Source organism: Lathamus discolor, chromosome 6, assembly GCF_037157495.1.
Source record: "Lathamus discolor isolate bLatDis1 chromosome 6, bLatDis1.hap1, whole genome shotgun sequence".
Taxonomy (NCBI): Eukaryota; Metazoa; Chordata; class Aves; order Psittaciformes; family Psittacidae; genus Lathamus; species Lathamus discolor.
This window is the reverse complement of record NC_088889.1, coordinates 66,523,871-66,551,812: the sequence shown is the minus strand read 5'-3', so window position 1 is coordinate 66,551,812 and position 27,942 is coordinate 66,523,871. Positions and strand designations below refer to the sequence as shown.

Below are 27,942 nucleotides of genomic sequence, written 5' to 3'. Positions count from 1 at the left end.
GAAATGTTATACATCTGTAGGATATGGAAATTCACAATTAGAGATACAACCCAACCCCCCAAACTCCAATAAGGCACTAACTAACCACACAGAAGACATTTCATTATTTTAAGTCCCCTGCTACAATGTACTAGTTGTTAAAGACGTTTTACAGTAGTTGGAAAATAACTGCTTTTTACAGTGACAAATAATATTTGCAAATACGTCATATTCCACAGATATTCTGATCTGAAAAATACACAAATAAGTGTTTGAAACATTTTTTCATATATTCCAAGCATAATAGTAGTCATCTTCTGGTTTGTTATAAAAAGTGCCTGAATTCAATTTAAAAGGGATAAACTTTAATTGGAATCTACAGAAATAAATGAATTTCAGAATGAGTTCTTTGCACGACATCCTTTTTCTGTTTTCCAAGAAGACTGTGCTGTCTTGCATGCAAAAATGGGTAATTCCCAGCTACTTTCAGGCCACCTAGCAGTTATTTTCAGAGACCTGCAATAGATTTTACTCTTAAAATGCTTTTTCTACAGTATCACAGCAGAATCCCTTACTTACTTGCTGCTTCCATGACACATGTTAAGGATCATACTGGAATAAGCGTGACAAATGTTGCCTCAGATCTTCAAGCCATTACCAGTGCCAGGTATTCATCCTGATCCTCTTATTTTTTTCTTGAGGGCTTTGCTCTCAACTACAGTCAGTTAATGGAACACGCACCCCCATCTTCCTTAAGATTCTGAATCATGAACTGAAACAGCAGAGGCAATAGCAGATACTGTGTTCTACAGGCTCTGCTGCAGGGAAATAACCTGAAGCAGAAGAACAGGAGTGAGACAAAAAAAATAAGTTGTCATAGTAAGATTTTTGAGTTCATTTATCAGTATCTTGCCTGCCACATTAGCAGTCTTAAGTGTAGGAGTACTTATGAACTAGGATGAAGTCTGCTTTCTTGGTGTTGTATCTTTGATCTGTCATGGAAGGCCATGTTTTTAAACTGGACCTTCATTCTTGGGGTTTCTTTTTAATTTGTAATTCTTTTGAAAAATGACCATCAAAACTAAACGCATTAATCTGCTAATCTCACAAGATACAGCATCAGTGCTCCTAATCAGTTCTTATCATATTATGAGGCCAGCATTAAATTAGATATCTTAGCAAAACATCCCTCTGGGAGTAATGATAACCCCAGGTATGTTTATATACAGCCTCCAATCTTGACATCTGCATGCATTCTGGGAGCAAGGTGCATAATTGTAGCTCCTGCATGTGGCCTCTGGCATTCAGTTGTGTTAAAATGCAAGTTTGTTAAGCAGCCTTGGAAGTTTTCCAGTGAGATTAACATTGAAATGAATTCATTGGTCTCCACTGGAAAAACCCCAATAAGGTTCCCCATTAACGCAGTAGCTTGCGATTTGTAGGCATCCTCTGGATTTTTCCATACATACTCCTCAGTACTAAATGAAATGCCTAAAATATATACATTTTACATGAACAACAAACTCATCTGCTCAAAATTTGCACACAGTTTGTTTGGTGACATTTAATTCCATAGAATTGTAACTGATTTGCAGTGCCACTATTTTTGTGTTTCAGTCCCCATTTATTTTTTGTCTTGTATTATCTGTTTCTATACTTTCTTTGGGCCTGACTGAAAGCTGTTTTTCTTAATATTGCAATATTCAGTTGAAGCTAGAAATTGTTTCACAGTGTATGCTAAAGATATAAATAGGAAGTAAAAAATGCTTAAGTTTGTGTTATTTGTATTTTAGATTCTGTTACACAGGGCATGTATAAACTGCTAGCAGTGGCCAGGCAGCAGGCTCAATCACTGAATCCCTGATCATCCACACAGTTCCTTGTTTTACTGTGGATCATTCCAGTGATGGAATTGGAGTGCTTCCAAAGAGCAGGATGATTCAAATCAGTGCATCAAATTTAGCTTCCTCTACCTACGCAGTCTTTTAAAAAACTACCTCAGAATGTTTAGCGCCCTCAAATGCACCCTCATGCCATGCTTCGGTCCTTCCTGTCACCTCAGTTGTGTGCCGTAAAATCAACCTCTCTGGTAGGCTGCCATGAAGCATTGCTTTATTACAGACTCTTTGAAGTTCTAAAAGAGTACAATAATGATAACATATGAGGGCAACAGAGGGCTATATGGGGATGGGAAGATAGTGAGATCCAAAGGTCAGGTAGCCTGGATCTGGACAATCTACCACAATAGCGGCTACCCTTAAGTATCGTAGATAGTAACTGATCCGCTCTACTTGGTGTTGGAGTTGCTTAGGTTTTTGAAACGGGTAGTGTTGAGCATGTGAGAAAAAACATTCAAGGCTAGGTTTCTGTTTCAATGATATTGCATGGGAGGAAGTAGTTTAAATTAGAAATTTTGTTTTGATCTCATTCCTAGTTTAAAAGTTTTAATTTTTCTTAGAAAAAGAAGAAAAATGTAATAACCTAAAGCTCTTTGCAAGAAGGGTTTTTTGTATAACGAAAAGTGTGGTAGGACCCACTCATGTCATCTTTGTACCAGGCCAATCAAATGAAAGGTAGTGTTGCAACAAGATAGCATGAATGTTTTTCTTTTCATGATTTAAAAGGTGTATGTGATGTGTCATTCCTGATGATATTAACTTTAAGAAAAATATGTAATTGCAGATTTTCAAGGGAAAAATAGAATATTTGTTGGCTTGTCTAGATTTTATTTCTTCACTTCAAACAACACAAGAAGTCAAATGTAAAAGGTTAAATCAGTCCTTCTTGCACTGACTTGGCAATGTCTCCTGAGTTGTAGAAGGTGATGTTTCCTAGTTGTTAAATTTTCACAGAATCTTGTTCTCTGTGCAATTTTTACCTCTGATGGATCTTGGCTTTGAGATGTTATAGTAGGAAATTATCGACTCAGAAATGAGGTAACTGGTGAATTGTAGGAAAAACATATTCATGCCAAATTAATGGGTATTTTTCATGGGTAAAATGAAATTCTTCAGAGGCTTGGCTGTAAACTAAAATGTCCTGATATATAGTGAAACAGTTTTCTTCTGTCATTACTAGTAACTTGAATATATGAATAGAAGAAATTCTAGTATCTTGCCTGTATCACTGATGCTATATGTTGGATATATTGGAATCTATCTTTATTTCTGTACCCAACCTCAACTATTGCTTCCATTCATACTAACTCTTGTGAACAGCAATCTTCCCATCAGACTCAAAGCTTATGGAAGGGACCTCATCATCTTAAACAGCTGCTATGCTATTTAAGATGCTGTGGGCTTTAAAATGTAAAGGATATTAATAGAGAATACACGTCAATCAATCTGCAAAGACTGGATAATGAAAAAGATGGAAATAAACAGTAAAGTGGCATCAGCAGTGGTTGGCTCTACTATGTGTGAATAATGTTTGAGGGAGCAGGCTTGAGAAGGAGCCAGATTTGGGGAACTCATTAGCACATCTGTAAAACTGTTTCCTTAGATGTTAGCCTCTCCTTGGTCTTCAGGTTTTAAGAACCTTCAATTTGTGAGTTCTACAGTAAAAAATCATAATTTTTTTTCAGCTTTCCAGAAGACAAACTAGGACGTTTTAGTCTGGCGAATAATGCAGCACAACCTAGATTTTTCCTATTTACACTCGAATAAAACATATTTCCTTTCAAAATAAACTCACAGTGAGTAAGCTGGAATCCTTACTCTAAGTCAAACAATTAGATGAATACAGTAGCCATGGGGGCAGTGAAAGGTCTTGTAGCTCACATCTTTGTGCTAAGGCATGATCCATCAACCTTTATTTGTACAGTTGATGTTTACATGCACTTAAAATCCACTATTTTTGTCAGTGGGAAGTTTCTGTAGGGCCTCATGACTGGACCACAGAATTTATCCATTGTTTTGTCCTAGGATAATGTATGTGTTTCCAAGCAGAAGACTTAACTGTCTTCATTATATAATGCCAACTATTCAGACAACAGAAGCTAAGCCTGTTGTCAAATTGCCTTTCCAATTGACATTCTGTGAGACATTAGAAGTTACTACATATATCTTCAGTGCATGTGGGAGTCATGACATTAAAAATGACATAAAACTTATTATGCAGACAGAAAATAAACATTTTCTTCCCTTAAAGAATTTAAGATTGATGGATAATTACTTTGCTTGCCAAGGAGAGACTACCATAATCAGTATAAATCATAAGGTCATTAAATTGGTAGGGCAATGAGAGATAAATCAATGCCCTGAAGATGACTTGTAATTGCTTGTTGCAGGATACATGGCTGAATGATATTTTGTAAAGACCATACTGTGCATCTATCTAATTGGGTTGGATGTGTTAGAGAGTCTATAACAGAGCTAGCTGAATAAGTCAAAGACCACCCACATATGAACCAAATGACTTACGTGTCTGTGGGACACTCAGGAAAATCTGTACTTATTGTTCTGTCTCAACTCTTATCAGGAAATTCCTGGGCTGTCTTAAAAAAGTATAGAAAAAGAAACAAAAGGTTGATGCAACTCATTTTGTGTAATGCATCTAAACCCAATGATATGGAGACAAAAGTGACATGCAGTCATAGCGACAGCAATGCTATTTTGGAATGTTCTGCATGTACGTATTTCATAATTGGATTCAAATGACCAGAAAGTGACACTTCTCCCACAAGCAGCCAGCTCTTCCTAGTAGCCAAATCTAATAAGCAGTTCAGAATCAAAATCACAAGAAATTAAGACTTTGCAGTTCATGACCTTTTTAGTACCGTGGGTTTCTAAATAATATATTCATCAAAAGCAACTTAATTAACATGTGCATCTGCAGAGAGGCAGTAAATAACTGTTCTGAAATCGAAGTAAACTGTGATAGAGGATTATCAGCGGGCTTCACATTCTAAAGAATTGCCTTTAGTCTGTCTTGCAGCCTAGACAAAATAATTGTGCGTATATAAACCCCATTTATTCCACTGTTTTCTCTGTGGATTCTGGACTACTTTGTTCTCAGTTAACATCTATATCAGTCTGTATGAACTCCACTAAAAATAATAGGATCATTCCAGATTTATATCAGTGTCATTTTGTTTTTACATGCCTGTTACTAGTGAAGGAAAAGGCAGGGATTTATTAAATGTTGTTGCTCATTCAATATGCCTGCTTGCAAGCAAATGTGTTTGTTTAGTGTGGATGAAAATGATAAAGCAGTTATATGACATTAAACTTAGTCAGTCTCTTAATTCCTCATGTACTGAGAGCTGTACAAATATAAAGATACCTTCCTTACTTCTAGACGTCTTAAGATTACAACTGCAAATAAAAGGCTTGGTAATGTGATCCATCATGCAAACAAATGGTAAAAGTTCAGTCAGCGTAGTTTTGTTTATGTATTGTAGCTGGGTTGTAGTTTTTGTCTGTTTGGTTTTTATCTAGGAGAAGACATAACGGAAAGAGGAGACAGTAGGAATAGCCAGATTAGTTATTGCAGAATTATTGGAAAAGTTATTGGAAAGGCATAAGATTCATGTTTAATCTGAATTCCTCAGTTTTATTATTTGTTAACTGAGAATAAGCAGACACAAGTGTTAGAGACTCTTCAAAGTCTTAAAGCTCTTAAAGCACCTATTAAAGTGGTTCACTGCAGAGTGCCGTGGCTACTATCCAAGCATGTAACTCAAAGAGCAGTGAATATGTCATCATTCAAAATTCGAAACATTATTCTAGATTTAAAATGTGTATATTGTCCCAATCTGTATAAGAAGCCAAAGCAAAAAGTGCATCAGAACTCCAAAGCATAAAGGCTGATTGATTCATCCTTCTGAATGTAGCTGGTCAATATCTTTCTAAAAACAAATTAGATGAGTAAAGTACAATTTTATTTTTCTAATGAAATCTAGATTTAAAGCTAATTATTTTTATATCTAATGTTAAAGCTTTGATGGCAAATTACTAAAACAACAGCAATATAGCTTCCAGTCTGTCAAGTTACAGATAAATCTATTCAGTACGTTTAGAATGAAGTACTCAACTACCTTGAGGATTTCATGGCTACCTCTACTTGCTTGAATTATGTTGAATTAGCCTTTAGAAGAAAATCCAATAGCTTTGAATCAGGTGGTAACATGAGCAATTAGAAAATACACTGCAGTGTTAACCATGATCAGTTTTAACATGGATACTTTGCTCCAGTAGTTACAGTCTTCTAGTAAAATGAGTTTGCCAAACATAATGGGATAATGATATTCCTTTCATTGTTTGATTAAATTCTACTTTAACTTTCATCCTGCCTTAAACCTTTTCTGAATCATGACAATTTATTTTTTCTGGTGAAAGTTAAGACAATTATCCTTTTCGTATGTTATTCATGAGTAACAATGAGATAAAAAGTTCATACTTTACTGACAAGAGGAGATTGTTGTTTCTGCTGTGGTTTCTTAGACAATGGGCCATGTTTTCAAGTGCAGCAGTTGAGTGCTGTTCCATCCGATCTGATTCTTTTAATCTAACCAAACAGGCATTCAGGAGGACAGTGCATGGGAGAGGTAAATAGAACAGACACTGAACCACAGGGCACTGAATTGCGCAGGTTGCACTTGTACTTAATCATTACAATCGTGTGTTCTGTGCTTCACATGTTAGGTGGAAGCACTGGTCCTTGTGTTAGGCTTCTGAACTTGGATGCTTACATGTAAAGGGTGCAGAAGATGAGATAACATTTTTTAGTCTCCATGACTAAATGCCTTTGAGGACAAATCAGACATTTAGGCAGGGAAATAGCCTAAAAGATCTTTTCCACCTCTGTTTCCCACAGGTCTGTGATAGTCCCATGCCACTGTTTTTCACTTTCTATATACTTGCATACGGACCTTGTAAAAGAATTGCAAACATGGCAGATGAAATTACAATATTACCTGGAGAAGCAGATGGAAAGAGGGAAGCCAAAACCGTTTCTTATTTTGGGGATTAAAGTTGAGGATAAGAGGTGTTTTCCCTTGGCCAGGGAGAAGGAGGGATATGCCAGCTGCTGTGTTACTCATGAAAGCAAGATCCCACTAATACGATGTTCTTCTCCACCTACATACAAAGAATAATCATCTCCTAAAAATATTTATACATCCATACTGATTTCAAATAGAACACATGCTTCCAAAAATGTAATAAAGAGATGTATGTTCCAATAATGAAGGCTATAAAATATTTAAATACTTCCTCCGCTTCTTTCAAGAGGAAATGCCAAATAGCAAAGAGGAAGGAGATTCCAACTTCTCTTGTTTTTAGTGTGAGGTTCTTATTCCCCTTTGCTTTATCACTCTCTTCTCCCAGAATAAAAACCTATTACTATTTTGTGATGCATATCCTGATCCAAACTTCATACATATGCATTGCCATATGTTTCACACATCATATGCTTTCCTTAGTTTCATTTCAGGTTCAACATCAACACTCTTTACCCATCACGCTTATATACACATACTTTGTTCATTTCACACATCTTCCTATGTTTGGAGAGTGGAACGGAGAAAGAAGTTGAATTGACTGTATATCTCATGGGGAAAAAAAGACTCCAGCCTATATCTAGGCCCTTCTATGTCATCCTTACTCACTGCTTACTCTTGAAAAGAGTAACATGGGATATTCACTGACTATATGAATCCAATCTAAACTCCCTTGCTTGTGCAGAGATAGAATTTCAGTGAAATTAAGAAAAAACAATTCTTTTATGTAAAGCATTAAGAGGAGATATCACAATAAGATTCGGGTATCTCTAGGCAGCATTAAAAAAATCAAATTTTAGATTCTCTGTCACTTAGTGGAATCCCTTGTTTCCGGTATGCCTAGGTTTTCCTGGGAACAGGAGTAGGGATTCTAAGAAGCCAACTGCCTTGCACACATGGAGCGTAGATTTAGCTCCTTGCCTGCAGGCTGCAGGGAGAGCCCTGCTGCAGGGCAGTATGCTCAAGAGACTAGAGATACATTGTAGTCTCCAAAGGTGGTAGCCCCGCTTTCCAGACAATGAAGTCCCAGCAGTACAAAAGGAATCCTGCTTCTAATGAGTGAATGGCAAAGAAAATACAACATAAAGGAAAGGCTTGAGGTGGTTGTTCCCAGCTGTAAATCTCCTAAGGAACTGCCTATGGAGGACTTCTCACATTCAAAGCATTCTTTGAGGATATTGCTATAGATAAGTGACTGCGGCACAGGACAGATGATCTCCCTGGAAATTTCCATTTTATTTTTTATTTTTTTTTTACTGGAATCAATTGTAACAAATTCTTCCCCTACCCCCAGTGGAAAGGAGATGATACAGCAGTCCTTTTCCTAAACTCTACTTTCTTTAAAGACCATAATTAATTATAACATAACAGTCTGCTAATGTCTTTGAAACAGGTGCTGTAAAATAGCATTTCTTATCATGTTTAAATTTTAAAGTCTGCACTTGCAGTGTATAAGAGAATTAGTACTTGGAATTGTGAAACTTAACATCCCCGGATTTATAATAGTGTCAGGCATTCCACCAATGTATTTAGTATCTTACATGGGAATACTGCACAGTATGCGTTTCTGGACAGAGATCCTTTTGATGTATTTTCTAATTAGCATTTTAGTTATGGCTAGGAAGTATTTATGTTGCGTGTGCTTACAAATTAAGACTTCTTAACTAAGGGTTCTAAATTAAGAGTTCTTTTATGTTTTAGAGAATGTTTGCTTGGTTTGCTGACCTGTTTAGTAATGTGCTGGTTCCCAAGCTGAGGGATCTAGTGCTGTTTGGTGTTACTCATGGACAAACTGACTTTCGAACCTATTCAGATATCGAAGAACAAGTTTTCAGGTTGTGGTTTTTTTTTTTTTTTGAGATCCTTATATTTATCAATGTAGCAATTTTACACTACTCATAATGCAGTCAATGTTCTTACATAAGGGGTGGCTAAGCAAAAATTTACTTAGGTAGTAATTCTGTTCTGCTGATACCTGAGATAAAGCAGATGTGTTTCACAAGTCATAGATTTTAAGGTTCGTAGTCTGAGGGGCATACAGAGCCTGGACATTTTCATTTATATCTCCACAGTCCCTATTTAAATATACTTAATTTTAAATTGTGTTTTTCAGTTCTATTTCAGCAAGTGTGAAAATGAGACATCATACAAATTAACTAACAGTTTAGTGATTTGAGTGCTCACCTGGAAAGTGGAATATCTGAGTTCATCCTTCTCCAAATCATGTCACGTAGAAGCAGCATTTGGGGAAGGAGACAGGGATTTGGTGGTGTGCCAATTAAGGGTACAATTGCCTCAGAAGGATCCTGTTACAAAGTCACTAACTTGTCCTGCTCAGAGGAACAAACCCCAGAATACAGGTGTGAGTTATTGCTTTAGAATTCTGCAATATCCCAGTTCATCACGTTCATTAACCTTTGTCAAGGGGGGCACCACACTTGACCTTTACCCTTTTAGAACCCTAAATATCAGAGGAAACGACCATTTGATATTTGATATTTATACAGATAAAAATACAGCTTTATTCTCATTTGACATTTATACACAGTTACATTATGGTTTTTCAGATAAATGTCAAATGAAAGGTTTCCAAATCTGACATTTTTTAATAGTATGCCTAAAAATGTTGCGGTCAGATGAAGGGCTGTGATTCATGTGGCACTTAGAATGGTCTACCTGGCTTCTGCATGCAACTTGAAGGCTAATTCCAGCTAAACAGAGATCAGTATGGTAGCACCTGACCAAAAAGGAGAACAGGAGAGTTCTCAGTGGAATTAATCAAGTTGAAGTAAACCCCCTCCTTCTTCGGTAACAGACATTCTGAGTCTTACTGTCAAAGAGCTGAATGACCATTTTAACTCTGTCAGGCTCCAATTCTCTCTAACCAGGTTCTTCTAGATACTTCACACATGGAGTGTTTAATGTTTAATACCAGATTTATTCATTTGTAAATACTTGACATTATATAGAATTTTGATTCAGCAGAGTGATACCACAAGTGATACTAAAATCACAACACACGTGCAAATGGCACCTCACAGAATACAGGAATTGCACTATACAGTAACCACGGTACAAGTGTGGTTCTCATTACTGGTTGTTATAATATGCTCACTGTCAAGATTATGGGCATCCCCAGTTGCCAGGAAGGTATACATCGCTTGAAACTAGCTCAAGCCTATTGCTCTCTTCAGAGTTGATGCTGTTGTTTTTTCAGCTTTTATACTGTGTTGGAGCCACATATCCACTCCCCTCATTTTAGTCTGCCTAACTTGGGAAGACACTCATACTCAGTTGATGAACTTACTTAGGCAGAAACATTTTCATAACCAGTTCATCCACTCAGCTGATCTACAGCCACCCTCTGGTCCCTTTTATGTTCAGCTAAACTCAATTTCCTTTGTACAGCTATGGGCTCTCTCTATTCTTCCCTGAGTTTTTATGAGCATATTACCCATCACCCCTATGCTGTGTGTCTTCTCCCAGTGTAGAGGATTATTGATCAGCCACAAACTTATAAGACAAGTCCAGTTCTTTCCAGGAACTGATAGGATGAGCATTACATCGGGAAAAAAGTATAATGGCAAATCAAAACCAGAGTGATTCTTAATATATGCAAGCCAACCATCATTTTTCAAGGATTTTTATCTGCCTATTACAGTAAATTAAATTTTCTCTTCCAAAAATATGCAAAGTTCACTTGTGATACCTTTAGGGGGTAAGCTTGATGATGAATCGGAGAATGTCTCGACATAAGCAAAGCTCCTATTACTGACATTTGCATTTTCATCATGAAAAGGAGTTTCCCCCTGATGATCTATAATTATATTGGTTGACCACGACACCCCTGCAGATGTGAGCAAGCATAATACGTAAAGGCAGAAAGAAAATCTGTATAGAGAGGACTCTTTCCAGCATTTTGGTGTATACACAAATAAGTAATGACAAGATAGAAGGGAGATAACTAGAAAAATGCTGGCAAGTAGAATTATGAAACTGAGTAGCTCCCATGTTTACCCACTGGTATCTCCTGGACATTTCTTCTTGGACTTGGGGATGGTGAGGGAGGCAAAGAAACCTTTAACCCATTCTTTCATGTTATTGGCTTTGAGATATAGGAAAATGTGTCCTTACCATTGCAGACTGATCACCAGGAGACAGATCTGTAATTGCCATACAAAACATTCCCACCACGGCCCTGAAAAAAAGAAAACAAAACCAGGTACGGAGTCTTGGGTGACATGGTTTAGTGTGTGGTGTCCCTACCCATGGCAGGGGGGTTGGAACTTGATGATCTTAAGGATCCTAACTATTTTATGATTCTATGTCAAAATTCCAGTTTTGTTATCTTCAGATAGAAAGTTCTGAACAAGATACAAGGGTTTGTCTGAGGTTTGTTAGACATGGGAAGCCTATGGAAAAGTTACAAAAGTGGATCCAGATCAGTCCGTTGCTTTTGTTTTCCAGAGCATTCATAGGACATCCTTAAGGACATGATAAAATTGAAACCTCACTAAAAATATTAGACCTGATTTTCTTAACAAACATGACTTTAACTGTCCTAGATGACACATACATGTTAATGAACAAGAAATTTAACTCCTTGTCCTTAAATGCATGCATGTTTTATGCCTCTTCTTTCATTCATGTCACAGGGAAAAAAAAAAAAAAAAAGCCCAGTTTTCTTTCCAGGTTTGATTTTTTTTTATCATTTTATCACTGTTGGCTAAAAGACCTATTATAGGGAAATTGACATAGTCAAGCTTTAAGAAAGCCATTTGAATTTTACCAAGAATAAATATAGTAATTCTTCTTGTCATATGATTAAATAAACACCTGAATTAGAAATACTTGTTTGCTGCTAATCAACACGGTATCTGCTTTGGTATTCTTCCTTTAATACAGCAAATACCCCCATGCACGATGCTGCACATGGATGACTTTACGTTACACAAACCAGCTGGTCAGCTAGATAGCCCTGGCCAATTCTTCAGGACTTCAGAGAGAGGTCTTTCAATTTCTGAACACCATAAAAGTAATTAAGCTTTTTTCTTCTCCACAAACTAATTGTAATGAAAATTTGCTTCACCAAAATGTCATGGATGCCAAATATGAAATTGACAACTTTCATACCTGATTTAGATTCAGATTTAACATAGAATCATAGAATCCCAGATTGGTTTGGGTTGGAAGGGACGTTAAAGCTCATCCAGTTCCAGACCCCAGCCATGGGCAGGGACACCTTCCACTAGACCAGGTTGCTCCAAGCTCCATCCAACCTGGCCTTGAACACTGCCAGGGATGGGGCAGACACAGCTTCTCTGGGCAACCTGGGCCAGCAACTCACCACCCTCACAGGGAAGAATTTCTTCCTAATGTCTAATCTAAATCTCTCCTTTGTCAGGTTACAGCTGTTCCCGCTTATCCATAAAGAAGTAGTTTAGCATTAGTGCAATTAAGAGGACTAATGGGTTAAGTCTCTGGTTTTACTGTATCTTTTTATTCTTATCTAAACAGATATCACAGAATAACATATAAAGTAACCTGGAAAACAGAAACAAAATATTGTTTGTTCTATGTTCAGAAAAAACATGAAAGAGACAAAACAATAAGAGATACTGAAAATGAGTTCTACTTACCTGAACTGTTCAAAGATTAAATTCCCATTTTTTGACATATATCATCAACTAAAGTACTTCTTGTAAATTTTATTAATTACCTATCCCTATACAAAGAAGCATCTTAACATGGATTGAAACAAATTAGCCTATGCTTCTTCAAAAATGTCTACTTTAAAAGAGAATGCAAAAAAACAAGAACACAATATGCCTTTTAAAAATCAGATGGACCAGTTAGAAAAGAATGGCCATTACCACACTGAAAACTGTGTTTCAGTGTGTGCACCAGGTTTGCTTTTTCACCATAAAACCGAAAGTCACATCTAAGTTGTTTTTTTTTTTTTAGTAATTTATAATCCCAACCACTGAAATTAGAAACATGGATAAATGAAAAGGCAGTGAAGACAAAATTACAGAATGTGTTTTCCATAAGATGGGGGAAGTATAAGAAATAGGAGAAAAAGATTGTTTCAAGTCACACAGTCAGAGAAGCAAGGACACTCCTTGCCTCCCCACAAATTATCATTAATATATGATAGAATCTTAGCACGATTTCACCCTTACATGTTAACATCTGAAAGAACTCGCGCAGTCAACATCGTCACTACTTCTCCATCATTTATATCTGTATCAGAGAACCGGAAATAAGAAAGTTCATTACAGATTTCTAGTCTGGTCTGGGTTTGAATTTGGGGTTTTGTTTTATTTTGGTTACTCTCCCTCACCCCCCACCCATGAGAGACATGTTCTACTATACCAAACAATGTCAGCAAATAAGCAAACTACCAACACTAAAGAACATCTACAAAGAGAATTAAAAGGCAGACAGCACTAAAATTTTAGAATAGACAAATGGATGTACTAGAAGGGAGGACCAGATTTGAGATGGTACAAGTGTAGCTGTTTGCACATGAGTTATGGAATATCTTATTGGCTAGAATTTGTTGGCAGGAGGTTATTAAAATAATAACAGTAAAAGAAAACATGTGGGAATCGCCGGGAGACGAGCTCATCAGATGATGACCAACAAGTCTCGTTTATTGCTAAGCAGATGGATACTTATATACCTTGCTTGCATGTTTATAGTTTGGTTACAGAGAGATCATTGGCTTATAGCTTTTACATGTTACAAGATCATTGGTTTGTAACTTCTACATTTTTGCAGCTACACCATGCACCCCCCCACCATCCTCCTTCTCATGCACTTATCGCTTAGTGGCCTTGGCTGTGATTGGTCATAGAATGTTGCTGTTTGCCGGTGTCCTTCATTTCCTCGTTATCTGGTGTGAGAGGTTTGCACCATGTTCTACACAGATGTCTTGTTTCAGCTCGTTGATGGGAATGTGACCTTTTGACCTTTTTCGACAAGCCAATCCTCCACAAAAACATACATGAGATTACGTCATATAAAAAAGGCTGTATTAGCAACACGGTTCAGATAAAGGCAACTATCCAGTTCCTTACATTAATTAGGCCCCTAAAAGGTTGGGTAAGGGACAGTCCATGTAGCGTGTCATTCATTTTAAGGCTATGCTGGAACAATAAAACCTGATTTTTTCTTGCTAGGAAAGAGCTGAGCTTATAGCCACCACGTTAGGGTAAACGATCCTGTCAAAGCAGAGAAAACAACTAACAGAGCACTTGATAGCTGGTTTGCTTTCCAGTGCCTCCTTTGCATTCGTAGAGCTTGAAAGTCACCATCTGTCAAACTGCTTCAAAACTAGAGTAATAATTTTGTGAAACCCCAAAGTATGAACAAGATGTTTCATCTTTCCTTTCTTTCAAGGTTTTCTATTCAGATGATAGAATGCAAGACTTTAAATTTAGGGGTATAAGAGAAGTCACAACATAAAACTAAATATAGGAAAACATATTTTAAAACCTTTGAAAAGTATAAGGTCATGAAATATTATTGCTTTTTAATTACGATGATGTACATCTTGAGAAAATTTGAGAATTAAAGTCACAGAATCACAGAATCACAGAATCCCAAGGGTTGGAAGGGACCTAAAAAGATCATCTAGTCCAACCCCCCCGCAAGAGCAGGGTAACCTACAGTACATCACACAGGAACTTGTCCAGGCGGGCCTTGAATATCTCCAGTGTAGGAGACTCCACAACCCCCCTGGGCAACCTGTTCCAGTGCTCTGTCACTCTTACAGTAAAGAAGTTCTTCCTGATGTTAACGTGGAACTTCCTATGTTCCAGTTTACACCCATTGCCCCTTGTCCTATCACTGGATATCACTGAAAAAAGCCTAGCTCCATCATCCTGACACCTACCCTTTACATATTTGTAAACATTGATGAGGTCACCCCTCAGTCTCCTCTTTTGCAAGCTAAAGAGACCCAGCTCCCTCAGCCTCTCCTCATAAGGGAGATGTTCCACTCCCTTAATCATCTTTGTGGCTCTGCGCTGGACTCCTTCAAGCAATTCCCTGTCCTTCTTGAACAGAGGGGCCCAGAACTGGACGCAATATTCCAGATGCGGCCTCACCAAGGCTGAGTAGAGGGGGAGGAGAACCTCTCTTGACCTACTAACCACTCCCTTTCTAATGCACCCTAAGATGCCATTTGCCTTCTTGGCCGCAAGAGCACATTGCTGGCTCATGGTCATCCTCCTATCCACCAGGACCCCCAGGTCCCTTTCCCATTCACTACTTTCCAGCAGGTCAACCCCCAACCTGTACTGGTACATGGGGTTGTTCTTCCCCAGATGCAAGACTCTACACTTGCCCTTGTTAAATTTCATCAAGTTTCTCCCCGCCCAACTCTCCAGCCTGTCCAGGTCTCGCTGAATGGCAGCACAGTCCTCTGGTGTGTCAGCCACTCCTCCCAGTTTTGTGTCATCAGCAAACTTGCTGAGGGTGCACTCAGTTCCCTCATCCAGGTCATTGATGAAAATATTAAACAGCACCGGTCCCAGCACCGACCCCTGAGGAACTCCACTAGTCACAGACCTCCAGCTAGATTCTGCGCCATTGACCACAACTCTCTGCCTTCTTCCTTTCAACCAGTTCTCGATCCACCTCACTACTTGATCATCAAGCCATAGTTCTCTTTGACCTCAGAGAAATTAGAATCAAATTTAAACTAGATGTGTTGGGGGAGGGGGGTATCATTCCATCCCAACACACCCAGTCAGTGGCCAGCAGCTATAATAAATGCTTGGAACAATGTAGATATATTCCAGCTGCTCCAGCCAACGAGCCGGCTTCAATTGGAGCTCGTCTCAGATGCCTCTATACAAATGCCCGTAGCATGGGGAACAAACAAGAGGAATTAGAGATGTGTGCACATCTACAGGGGTATGATATAATAGGCATCACAGAAACATGGTGGGATGGCTCCTATGACTGGAGTGTTGGAATGGAAGGTTACAGGCTCTTTAGAAAGGACAGGCCTGGCAGGAGGGGAGGGGTAGTTGCCCTTTATGTTAGGGATAGGCTGGAGAGTATGGAACTCTGTCTGGGGACAGGTGAGCAGTTTACAGAGAGTTTGTGGGTCAGGGTTAAAGGGAAAACAGCTGTGGGAGACATTACTGTGGGAATCTGTTACAGGCCGCCTGATCAAGGAGAACCTGTGGATGAAGCACTCTACAGACAAATAGGAAAAGCCTCATGCTCGCAGGCCCTTGTTCTCATGGGGGATTTCAACCACCCTGACATCTGTTGGAACGATAGCACTGCACGGCACAAGCAATCCAGGAGGTTCCTTGATTGTGTGGAAGACAACTTCCTTCTGCAAGTAATAGAGGAGCCGACAAGGAGAGGTGCCATGCTTGACCTTGTGCTCACCAACAGGGAAGGGCTTGTTGAGAATGTGGTACTCCAGGGCAGCCTTGGATGCAGCGATCGCGAGATGGTCGAATTTGAGATCCCCAGAACAGTGAGAAGAGCGTGTAGCAAGCTCACTGCCCTGGACTTCAAAAGAGCAGACTTTGGCCTCTTCAGGAGCCTGCTTAGTAAGGTTCCATGGGATATAGCCCTGGAGGGCAGGGGGGCCCAAGGCTGTTGGTTGATATTCAAGGATCACCTGCTACAAGCTCAGGAGTGCTGCATCCCAACTAGAAGGAAGCGCAGCAGGAGGGCCAGGGGACCTCCTTGGATGGATAGGGAGCTGCTGAGGAAAATTAAAATGAAAAAAGAGGCTTATAAAAAATGGAAGCAAGGACAGGCGGCCTGGGTAGAGTACAGGGATGTTGTCCGGGAAGCTAGGGACCAGGTTAGGAAGGCTAAGGCCCAGTTAGAATTAAACCTAGCCAGGGATGTTAAGGATAATAGGAAGGGATTCTACAGGTACATAGCAAACAAAAAACAAACCAGGGACAACATAGGCCCCCTGAGGAAGCTTTCGGGAGAACTGGCTATGCAGGATTTGGAGAAGGCTGAGGTTCTGAATGACTTCTTTGCCTCGGTCTTCACTGGCAAAGGCTCTGACTGCACCACCCAGTTCTTAGAAGGTAGATGCAGGGACTGTGAGAATGAAGACCTTGGGCCCACTGTAGGAGAGGATCTGGTTCGAGACCATCTTCAAAATCTGAACGCGCACAAATCCATGGGACCCGATGGAATCCATCCGCGGGTCCTGAAGGAGCTGGCGAATGAAGTTGCTAAGCCACTGGCCATCATATTTGAAAAATCATGGCAGTCAGGTGAAGTTCCCGACGACTGGAAAAAGGGAAATATAACCCCCATTTTCAAGAAGGGGAAAATGGAAGACCCGGGGAATTACAGACCAGTCAGTTTCACCTCTGTGCCTGCCAAAATCTTGGAGCACATTCTCCTGGACAGCATGCTAAGGCACATGAGTAACAACAAGGTGCTTGGTGACAGCCAGCATGGCTTCACTAAGGGGAAATCCTGCCTGACCAATTTGGTGGCCTTCTATGATGGGGCTACAGAATTGATGGACAAGGGTAAAGCAGTTGACATCATCTACCTGGACTTGTGCAAAGCGTTTGACACTGTCCCACATGACATCCTTCTCTGTAAATTGGAGAGATATCAATTTGATGGATGGACCATTCAGTGGATAAAGAACTGGCTGGACGGCCGCACACAAAGAGTTGTGGTCAATGGCTCGATCTCCGGCCGGAGACCGGTAACGAGTGGTGTCCCTCAGGGATCGGTGTTGGGACCGGTCTTGTTTAACATCTTCATCGCTGACATGGACAGTGGGATTGAGTGTGCCCTCAGCAACTTTGCCGATGACACCAAGCTGTGTGGTCCGGTTGATATGCTGGAGGGAAGGGATGCCATCCAGAGGGACCTTGACAAGCTTGTGAGGTGGGCTGATGCCAATCTTATGAAGTTCAACCATGACAAGTGCAAGGTCCTACACCTGGGTCGGAGCAATCCCAGGCACAGCTACAGGTTGGGCAAAGACGAGATTCAGAGCAGCCCTGCAGAGAAGGACTTGGGGGTGTTGGTCAATGAGAAAATGAACATGAGCCGGCTTCAGTGTGTGCTCGCAGCCCAGAAAGCCAACCGTATCCTGGGCTGCATCAAAAGGAGCGTGACCAACAGGTCGAAGGAGGTGACCCTGCCCCTTTACTCTGCTCTTGTGAGACCTCACCGGGAGTATTGTGTGCATTTCTGTTGTGCTCAACATAAAAAGGACATGGAACAGCTGCAACAAGTCCAGAGGAGGGCGACGAGGATGATTAGGGGACTGGAGCACCTCCCGTATGAAGATAGGCTGAGAGAAAATTGGGGCTGTTCAGCCTGGAGAAGAGAAGGCTGTGTGGGGACCTAATAGCAGCCTTCCAGTATCTGAAGGGGGCCTACAGGGATGCTGGGGAGGGACTCTTCGTCAGGGACTGTAGTGACAGGACAAGGGTAACGGGTTAAAACTTAAACAGGGGAAGTTTAGATTGGATAGAAGGAGGAAATTCTTTCCTGTTAGGGTGGTGAGACATTAGAATGGGTTGCCCAGGGAGGTTGTGAGTGCTCCATCCCTGGCGGTGTTCAAGGCCAGGTTGGATGAAGCCTTGTGTGGGATGGTTTAGTGTGAGGTGTCCCTGTCCATGGCAGGGGGGTTGGAACTAGATGATCTTGAGGTCCTTTCCAACCCTAACTATTCTATCTATCTATCTAGTAATTTTGACTTTGGCCCCCAAGCTCTTAAAGTTGCCTAATTTTATAACAAAAAGTGATGAATTTACACCGAAATTGCATTTAGTAGAAATGGAGATTGACTCCTAATTGTCCTGTGAATACCAGAAATTAAAACAAAACTTCTTTTGCATACTTTAAATACTGTATTTCTATATTACTTTTATTACCATTAATTAAAAAATCAGATGGAAGAAGACTATTTATATTTTTAATACTTTTAATTTCATTAAAAATTAATATTTTTAATACATACTATTTTAAAATGGTTATTATACTGTTAATAAAAGTGAGAATTTCTGATTTGTGTCCAAGAATGTTAAAACCCATGCTGTTAGAACTAAATGCAGAAACAATTAAAATAGTATTACCAAAGAATCTCTTAGCTCAATTAATCTAAACTTGAAAGAATATTGAATTCTCCTTTCTGTATGAACAGCTTTGAGTAGTTAAGAACTTTGCCATCAAAAAAGTTTTAATACAATATTAATAAGTTTGAAATTAAACAATGCTGATTTTAATTTTTAGCCAACCCAAGGAAAACTTTGGTTTCATCAGGCAAGTTGAAGGGCCAAGGAACATGTTTTGCTTCAGACATCTTCTAACATTACTTTTTTCCATTCCTACATAGAAATGCAGAATTGCCAAATATTTTATTAGAAAATTACCAGAATGTTTCATTTTGCAACAAACCAAATTACAATTTTTTCTTACTTTTTTTTTTCCCCATCTCACTTTCAGACTCTTGATGTTTTCACATGGTCCAAAATCTACAAATTCAGGCATAGTCAAGTGGCTATAAATTTTATTTGCTAAATACTGGCAGTGGGGTTTAGTAATTTATTTATTGATCTAATAGTGGTCAGGAGATTTTCTTGACAGTGGGAATCTTGGATTTTTATCCTTGATTTCATATTTTCTCCAATGATGCTATAATGCAAAATACAAACATAGGAATACATGGTAGTGTCAAAGTTTGTCTCCTTTCAGGTTAGCTGTAAGTCCCAATACAATGGGCATCTCATGATCTTTGATCCTTATGAGTTTAAGCACTTCCAGGAGCTGATGTCAGCACATAGCTGGGGGTTCGGTCCTGGGCATCTGATTTCTCATTTGTCCCCTAGACAGGTAAACCCTTTCCCCAGTTGTGCTCTAAATGCCTAGATTATGTGTGTAAAGGTTAAATTCAACACAGCTAGGAGATAAGGAAAACAACTAGAAGCTGATTCTAGTGGTAGGGTCAGGAAGCATCAGAGCAGGGAAGACTATGTGCAGGGCTCTTTCCTGATGAAACAAGAAACTGTTGCATTCAAACCAAAACACATAGTGGCAGGAAGAGGAGGAGCTGCTTGCCAAGCCAAATACAAAGAAGCACTGACCCTGCAGTGCCCTGCAGTCCTGAACTTAAGGAGCAGCAGTAGATGGGAGAAAAGCTGAAGTGAGTTTTTCTCTGATGATTTAAGAAATTATTATAGACCTTTCTCAGACAGGAGCACTACTAGAAAATCATAGAATAGTTAGGGCTGAAAAGGACCTTAAGATCATCTAGTTCCAACCCCCCCGCCATGGGCAGGGACATCTCACACTAAACCATGTCACCCAAGGCTCTGTCCAACCTGGCATTGACCACCACCAGGGATGGAGCATTCACAGCTTCCCTGGGCAACCCATTCCAGTGTCTCACCACCCTAACAGGAAAGAATTTCCTCCTTCTATCCAATCTAAACTTCCCCTGTTTAAGTTTTAACCCGTTACCCCTTGTCGTGTCACTACAGTCCCTAATGAATAGTCCATCCCCAGGATCCCTATAAGCCCCCCTTCAGATACTGGAAGGCTGCTATGAGGTCTCCACGCAGCCTTCTCTTCTCCAGGCTGAACAGCCCCAATTTTCTCTCAGCCTATCTTCATACGGGAGGTGCTCCAGTCCCCTGATCATCCTCGTAGCGCTCCTCTGGACTTGTTCCAACAGTTCCATGTCCTTTTCAGGTTGAGGACACCAGAACTGTACACAATATTCCAAGTGAGGTCTCACAAGAGCAGGGGCAGGATCACCTCATTCGACCTCCTGGTCACTTTCTTTTCGATGCAGTCCAGGATACAGTTGGCTTTCTGGGCTGTGAGCGCACACTGAAGCCAGCTCATGTTCATTTTCTCATTGACCAACACCCCCAAGTCCTTCTCTGCAGGGCTGCTCTGAATCTCTTCTCTGCCCAAGCTGTAGCTGTGCGTGGGCTTGCCCTGACCCAGGTGTAGGACCTTGCACTTGGCATGGTTAAACTTCATGAGGCTGGCATCAGCCCACATTACAAGCATGTTGAGGTCCCTTTGGATGGCATTCCTTCCCTCCAGCATATCATACTACTGATCAGTGTTTCTTAAGAATAATAACTTTTTCTTCATTCTGCCCACATCTTTGTTACCATGTCCACATAAAAGAAGGCATAGCTCATGTTTCAAGTAAGTAATTTTTCATTAACAGAGTCATGAATCTTGTGACAAGTAGCACTGATCTTCAGACTGCCCAAACCACAGCTTCTAACTATCACTTACGTATTCAAGATACTTTCTTAACTACAGTAGGTTCTGAAAACAAACCCATAACAGATGACTGAATTTGAAGATAAGAGATCATAATCTTTTTTAGGGATTTTGACCACGCAACAGTGATACTATACTCTGAAATCTGCCTTCTATTCCATTTTATTGTGCTTGGCCTTTTAGCATACGGATTTTGGTGAGATCTTAAGGAACACAATTACCGTATTTTTAGAAATACAGTGAGGTTACTTAGATGATAATCAGATATTCTGAAAAGTCTCCAAGATTTTTACAAAATTAAATATTTGTGGAAAGTACAAAAATAGAACATCTTTTACCGGAAATATCTTAATGATCTGCATATTGTGCTAAAAGTACCCTCCTTATGAATGAAAATTTAACATAGTTCTTCATTTCAGCACACCTCAGTTAGAATGTTAAATGACCTGTGGGAGACTCTGACTTTTTTTAACCATTTTTTAATTCATTGTCTGTTGTGATACCACAGTTGTGAATGTCAACTTTAGAGAAGCCACAAATCTCATCGAATTGGCCTACCATTTTACTTGCTGTTGCAGCATCATAAACAGTTGTACAGCACAAAAAATTGTGTCTCTCCAGTAAAGAACCTGATGCATTTTTAAGTCATTGTGGGAAAGTTTGTATTTCAGTTTACTGCCATTTACTGCCTAGACAGGATTAATTTTTTGTTAAACTTGCATTAATCTTGATTCAGTCCTTCTTTCCCTCTGTTCTGTTACTCTGTATTACTTTGGATTTTCTTCCAGAAGAACTTTGGCAGTAAAATTAATGTTTCCAGCACCTGAAATATAATGCAACTACAGGAATTTCCTGAGTTGAGCCCCTATTTGGTTACCTTTGGGGAAGGTCCGCCAGCTGGGGTTGTGACAGGAGTCATCAGAATCCTCCATGAGCAGGGAGGGGGCAGAAAGTTCAATGCCTTGGAAAGACTGTTTCCTGCAGTGGCCCTTCAGTACTCACCTTTTCTAACTCCAGTGAACACGTGATGGGGATGTTCTAAGACATCCCTCCAGTGATGCAGGCAGAGCATGGTGAGGGCAAAGAGCTGGGAGGCAGGAAGGGGAGTAAAGCAGTTGTGCACTTCACTGTGGAGCATAAGACAAAGAAAAAACCCAAAGGTAAATATGGAAAATTTAACTAAGTGTATACATTTGGAGGAATTCCCAAGACTGGTTCTAACGAACAAGGTCGATGTGCACAATGGGGAATAAAAGCCACAAGACAGTGATTTTTATATCTGAAATTTTAGTGTAGTATGTGTTTGTTTTCTTTGGCTGAAGTGTCTTTTTTATTTACTACATTGAACGTATGACTGAAATACGTGTACTATCTAATATGCTGCTTCTCTCACAACAGTAATTTAAGGTGAATTTCATTAAAAGCCCTCTTTCTGAACAGATAAATGGAGCGGTAATGTATTTTTAATGAGGTAAGGTGATTTCTTGCTGTGCAAATGTGCCTAGACCCTGTAAAAACAGCGTTCCCTTTCTACACAGTGAGGATAATGATGAGTATTTATCAATGCATCACTGTCCTATTTGCTGCTAAGACTGACCTAGTGAGCTACTTATCAGAACTGGGGGCTACTCCGCTAATAAAAAGGTCAGTATTGCTGTTGTGAAAGGGCATTGTTTCATTGTTTGAATTATTATAATGTCATTGGCATAAATTTCCAGAACCTTGTTTGAATTCTTTGTTTTTCAGGGAAGCATGGAAAGGACTGAAAAGAGTGAGAAAGGTGTTCTCCAAGCACAACATGAGAGTGTTTTTAGAAAACAGACAGAAATAAGGCTGAAAATATACCTGGAAAAAATACCAGATTCTGAGATTTCTCCACCAGTGATCCACAAAAAAATTACAGGAAACAGATTCCTCCAAAATAAAAGTAAATTGTACCCTTGATCCAAATCCACCTGAACCTCTTCTGGTCTATTTAACATAAAGCATTCTGGATAATTTGGGAATTTGTAGGTGTCATTATATATTGGACACTTCAGATTGTATTAGGATAAGATGACCAAAATGGCATGATTTTGTGGATTTTTTATATTATGCCTAGGTATTTTATTTTTTTTCCTTTAGTGTTAGCTAAATTGCTTTGTGACATTTTCATATTATCATTACAATGTTTATTACTGGTTTAGGTTTGGCTTTTGTTTTCTTTTTACATTTTAGTCATGGTAACAGGTAGAAATTCTAATCTCCATCACAGACCTAATCCTAATTTATTTCATAATTCTCCTGTGGGGACTATACTGTATTTTACATTAAATAAATTCTATTTCTTACTGTCTTCCTAATTTTTAATTTATGCTAGTCATGGGATTATTACTCATACCTACATGTAGCAAAGCCCTAAAGTATAGAGTTATCTAATTTGATATAAGGCATTGGAAAAGTTCAGATTTATGCAAAACATCTCTGCTTTTAGATACAGACATAATGTAATCAGAAACTTTCAAAGAAAATGCATACTTTGGTCAATCAGCATTTGAATTAGTATCTAAAAGATTAATGTATATTGCATACAAAATGTTAGACCTGAGAAAATCTTGGAAGCTATTTTCCTTTCATTTCCTATTCTTTGAAAAACTGCTTCCATAAAATAATGAGTAATTCTAAATTGGGCTCAAAGAGGGTTTTAATGCTGCTACATTTGCAAGAGCATTTTGTGAATTATTGGCACTTTGTTTTTTCCAGTTGGGACTTCCTGTGGAAACATACATGTATTTTTTTTTATTATTTTTTTTTTTTTTAATACCTAAGGCCAACTTGTTAGCTAATCTGTAAAAAACGACTGAGCTCAATGTGCAGATTCTAGGCAAAGACAAGGGAAGTGTTTTCGGAGCTTTAAATTTCAGTGACTGGACATTAGTTTTGAAGAAAACCGAGCACTGCCATCTTTTGCTGGAAGAGACTAACTGCAGCTTTCAAATGTCTAGCTGGAACAGGTCTGATTCGGACACACTACTTTCTGTTGGAAGGGTTGTTTACCACGTAGGCAGATGTTCTTTCTTATTAAACAAACAAAAAAAAAAGTGTTTTTTTTTTTTTTTTTTTGTATTTGGTGAGTATTTTCTGAGGGAGAAGACTTCATACAGGTATGAACAAGAGTCAGAACCTACCATTCTACTAGACTGCTTGTACCTTTATAAACAAAAACGCTTCAGGTCAAATCCGTAAGTCTAGATATGGTCTTTTCTTACAATAAAAACAATGTATTCGAGTTTGATTTGTTAATGTAGCTGAAATTTTTAATGAAGAAAAAAAACAACAAAACCCCCAAGTACCTACCTGTAACCCACACTGCTGCTGAATCACAGTTTATTTTCTGAGAAGTGAGATCCAAGTCTGGGGTGGTCAGAAAGGTCTTTGCTTTCCATTGCGTACCTCAGGGAGGAAGGGGTGAAATATAAAATGGTAGTTAATGTACATGAAAAACTAGAAAACCTTACATCTCTGATTTTACTCGTATTATGGCAAATAATAATTAACAAAGACTGTTGCTTCATGAATGAAGGAGCCTGTAAGAAACCCCTTAGTGACATTTTATAGTGCCACAGAACTGGGAGCTCTTTGGGTTTACAATGGTTATTAATTATTAATTTCCTTAAGGAGAAAGACATGTCAGATCCACATCCACCATTCTGGTATGCATAATTTCGTCATTTTTATCTATTACTTCTTATTTGAGGGCTTTTTTTCTGACAATTTTGTACTGCGGTAAATAAGGACTCTCAAATCTGCATTTGACTGCTGGTCTTTTGCTGAAGATGTACAGTAGATCACCTATGGGCAACTGTAGTTTGATGCCAGCACCTCAGTAGGAGTTATAAAAAAAAAAAAATTGTATATTCCCATAATGTAATAAATAAGCTTCTCCTTCCTGTTCTTCCTTCCCCCCATACAATAGATTGCCACCTGGCAGTTCAAGATGGTAGAAAATGATTATGACAGAGGGAAACGAGTGAATATGCCAGATGGTGGAAGGACCCTCATTAATGTGAGTTCTTGGCTTAAAGCATCTTTACCTGTATATCCCTACTGACAAATATTTGTCCTGAGTATGTAGAACTGCCACCAGCCATCATAAACTGCAGTGGGAATGTGAAAACTGAATTTTCTTCCACAACTGTGGCTGTAAAGATTTCTTTATATTCTCCATTCAGATGCTACCCAAATTTGAACACTGGGCATATCTAAAGGGCAACCACTATATTCTTGTCTATCCAAGCCCCAGATGACTTAACCTCAATAGGAAATTCTTTTTTTTTCTCTCTCTTTTCTGGGAATATCCAGATCTATACTATAAAGGTATCACTTTGCTTTACAACCAAAATTATTTTCTAAACCACTCTCAATACTTTAATATAAATATTTGGCATCTCTAAAATTAGTTTCCAGGTTACAGTGCTTGACCAGACATCAGGGAATCTGATTTATTTAGTTTTTAAGGTTTCAAATGGTCCATTTCCTTTAAAAATGATTGAATCAAAACATTATTTGCTTTATTTATATTTTACATGTGCAGGAAATTAATTGGCTTGTATAAGACAAGTAACAAACACTATCAGATCTTAGTGTTTTTATATGTCAAGAGCTCAAATTTAGCAATATTCCAGTAGCTTTATGAAGGAGCTTTGGAAAGTGCATTAATTGCCACACAGCTCATCTTATTGAAAAATCAAGTGGGAGAGAAGTTCACTCAGTATTAATAAAACACACAACCTTCTCCTGCCAATTACCAAAATCTTTATGTTTCAGTGTCATTAATGCTATTTGTGCCTTCCATAAGCCTGAGGCTAAACAGATCGGTATCACCAATGGCTTCAGCAAGTCTCTAAGTAGACTAATTACATGACCTCATGCATATATTTGGATGTCTGGGGCATGATTGGTGTAAGCCTAAAGTTATGAAAGAAGAGACCTGTAACATCCTGTTACTCATCTATGGAATGGCCTACAGATCTCTGCCTTGCCCTTAAGAGACTATCCTTAAATCTGAGATATAATATTTAGATAAAATAAAGATTCTCATTACCCTTAGAGTTATATAACTGTCACTTCTTTCCAAGTCCAAAATCCAATTTGTGGAATAAAAACTCTATATAATCCATTTTGATAAAAGATAATTAGACTCTTAACATATTAATATATATTTAATACATTAATATGTTCAATCAATGCACTTGCTTATCATGCAGTTTTTATTCTTACTTTTCCCAACAGGCTATGGTAACGACTCTTTCACAGTCTCAAAAAAATGAACTGCAAAAAATCTCATTTGACTGAGTAAAATCTATTTGCTCAAACAGCAAAATGTTAATGAGCATACCCCTATTAATCTCTGTACCTTTTGTTGACACAACTTGTTAACAAGGCTTCACATAAAAATTATTGAGCAATTTCATTCAATGGTCTGAGTTTTCTTGAATATGTAAGCACTGAATTTTGAAAGACATAGATGCCACTTACTTAAGTCTTCCTTATGTAACCTCTCTTAGAGGTTTGACCATGCCAATGCTTTTATGAATATTAGCACAACTGCACATTACAGAATGCCCAAATTTTCTGTTTACTACAAGTATAGTTCAATATATTTACTGGAGGTACATTCTAATACACCCATTCTATCCAAGCAATTTTTGCATAAAGTAGGTTACTTAATAATAGTAACACTTTTGAGTAATTACTATAGGAAAGGAAAAGTGTTTATGCCCAAGTCAAGACTACACTCAGTTGTCAACTGATAAAACAAAAGCACTGAATTCACTCTTACCTGCTTTAACAGACTTACTTTTCTCTTCTGTAAAATAATAAAAGTTCTAGAAAAATAAATATGCATGGTAAAAGCAAGGGCTCCTCAAAAGTAATGCACACAGCTGGGGTAAAAATAAGAACAGCGATGCTCTTCCTGGCTAGGAAGTGATCTTGGACTTCTACTAAGTGAGAGGCAATGGGCAGTGCCCTGTTTGGTTGCACTGCTAGCTCTCAGTTCTGTTCTTCATGCAACAAAATTGACATTACAGTTTCCAGCTCTAGTGTGTTAAAAGCTTGCATAGTAAAATCCTAAACTAGGGGCATGATGTGGGGGATTTTTTTTTTTTCCTTTTTATAATAATAAAAAAAAGCATTATTTTTTGTAAAGTGAAGAGATGGTTATGGACAAAGCAAAATCTTCATTACAATAATAAATATAGAAGCACTACAAATCACTCATTCAACAATCACAATGCACTTTTTTCCAAGACTGGGATTTTCTAACTATTCCCCCCATGTCCTGCAGACCAGCAGCCACCTGTTGCTGGAAGTGAAATTACTAGATTGGAGAATTTGGGCACATCCTGGATTGTTTCTAGTTCATTCATGATCTTGTACTTACTAAGTGCTGCTTCCCAAGTAATTAGGTGGTATCTACTTGCATGCAGTAGAATAACTTCTGTCTCACGCATTCATGCCTCATTTCCTCATTTAATGCTCTTTTCAGTCTTGTTATTTATTTTCTTTAATATTACACTTCCAGCTCTATAGCCAGATGAGTCACACTCGTTGCCATCCACAGCAGCATTCTCCAGGGCCTGTGAAACAATAAAGTAATTTATAAAAGCTTTCCCACTAAAGTTATATACAGTCAGAGAAGCTAACCTTTA

General features: G+C 38.7%; 1 long non-coding RNA gene across 1 annotated transcript; it reads right to left on the bottom strand.

The window, feature by feature from the left end:
• On the bottom strand, window positions 1-27,942 carry LOC136016330 (uncharacterized). The gene is made up of 8 exons (XR_010613565.1): window positions 27,675-27,942; window positions 24,587-24,682; window positions 22,253-22,377; window positions 11,114-11,177; window positions 9,164-9,309; window positions 6,896-7,058; window positions 4,401-4,474; window positions 1-812 (listed from the first exon to the last, which is right to left on the bottom strand). It is a non-coding gene; the product is annotated as an uncharacterized LOC136016330 (long non-coding RNA).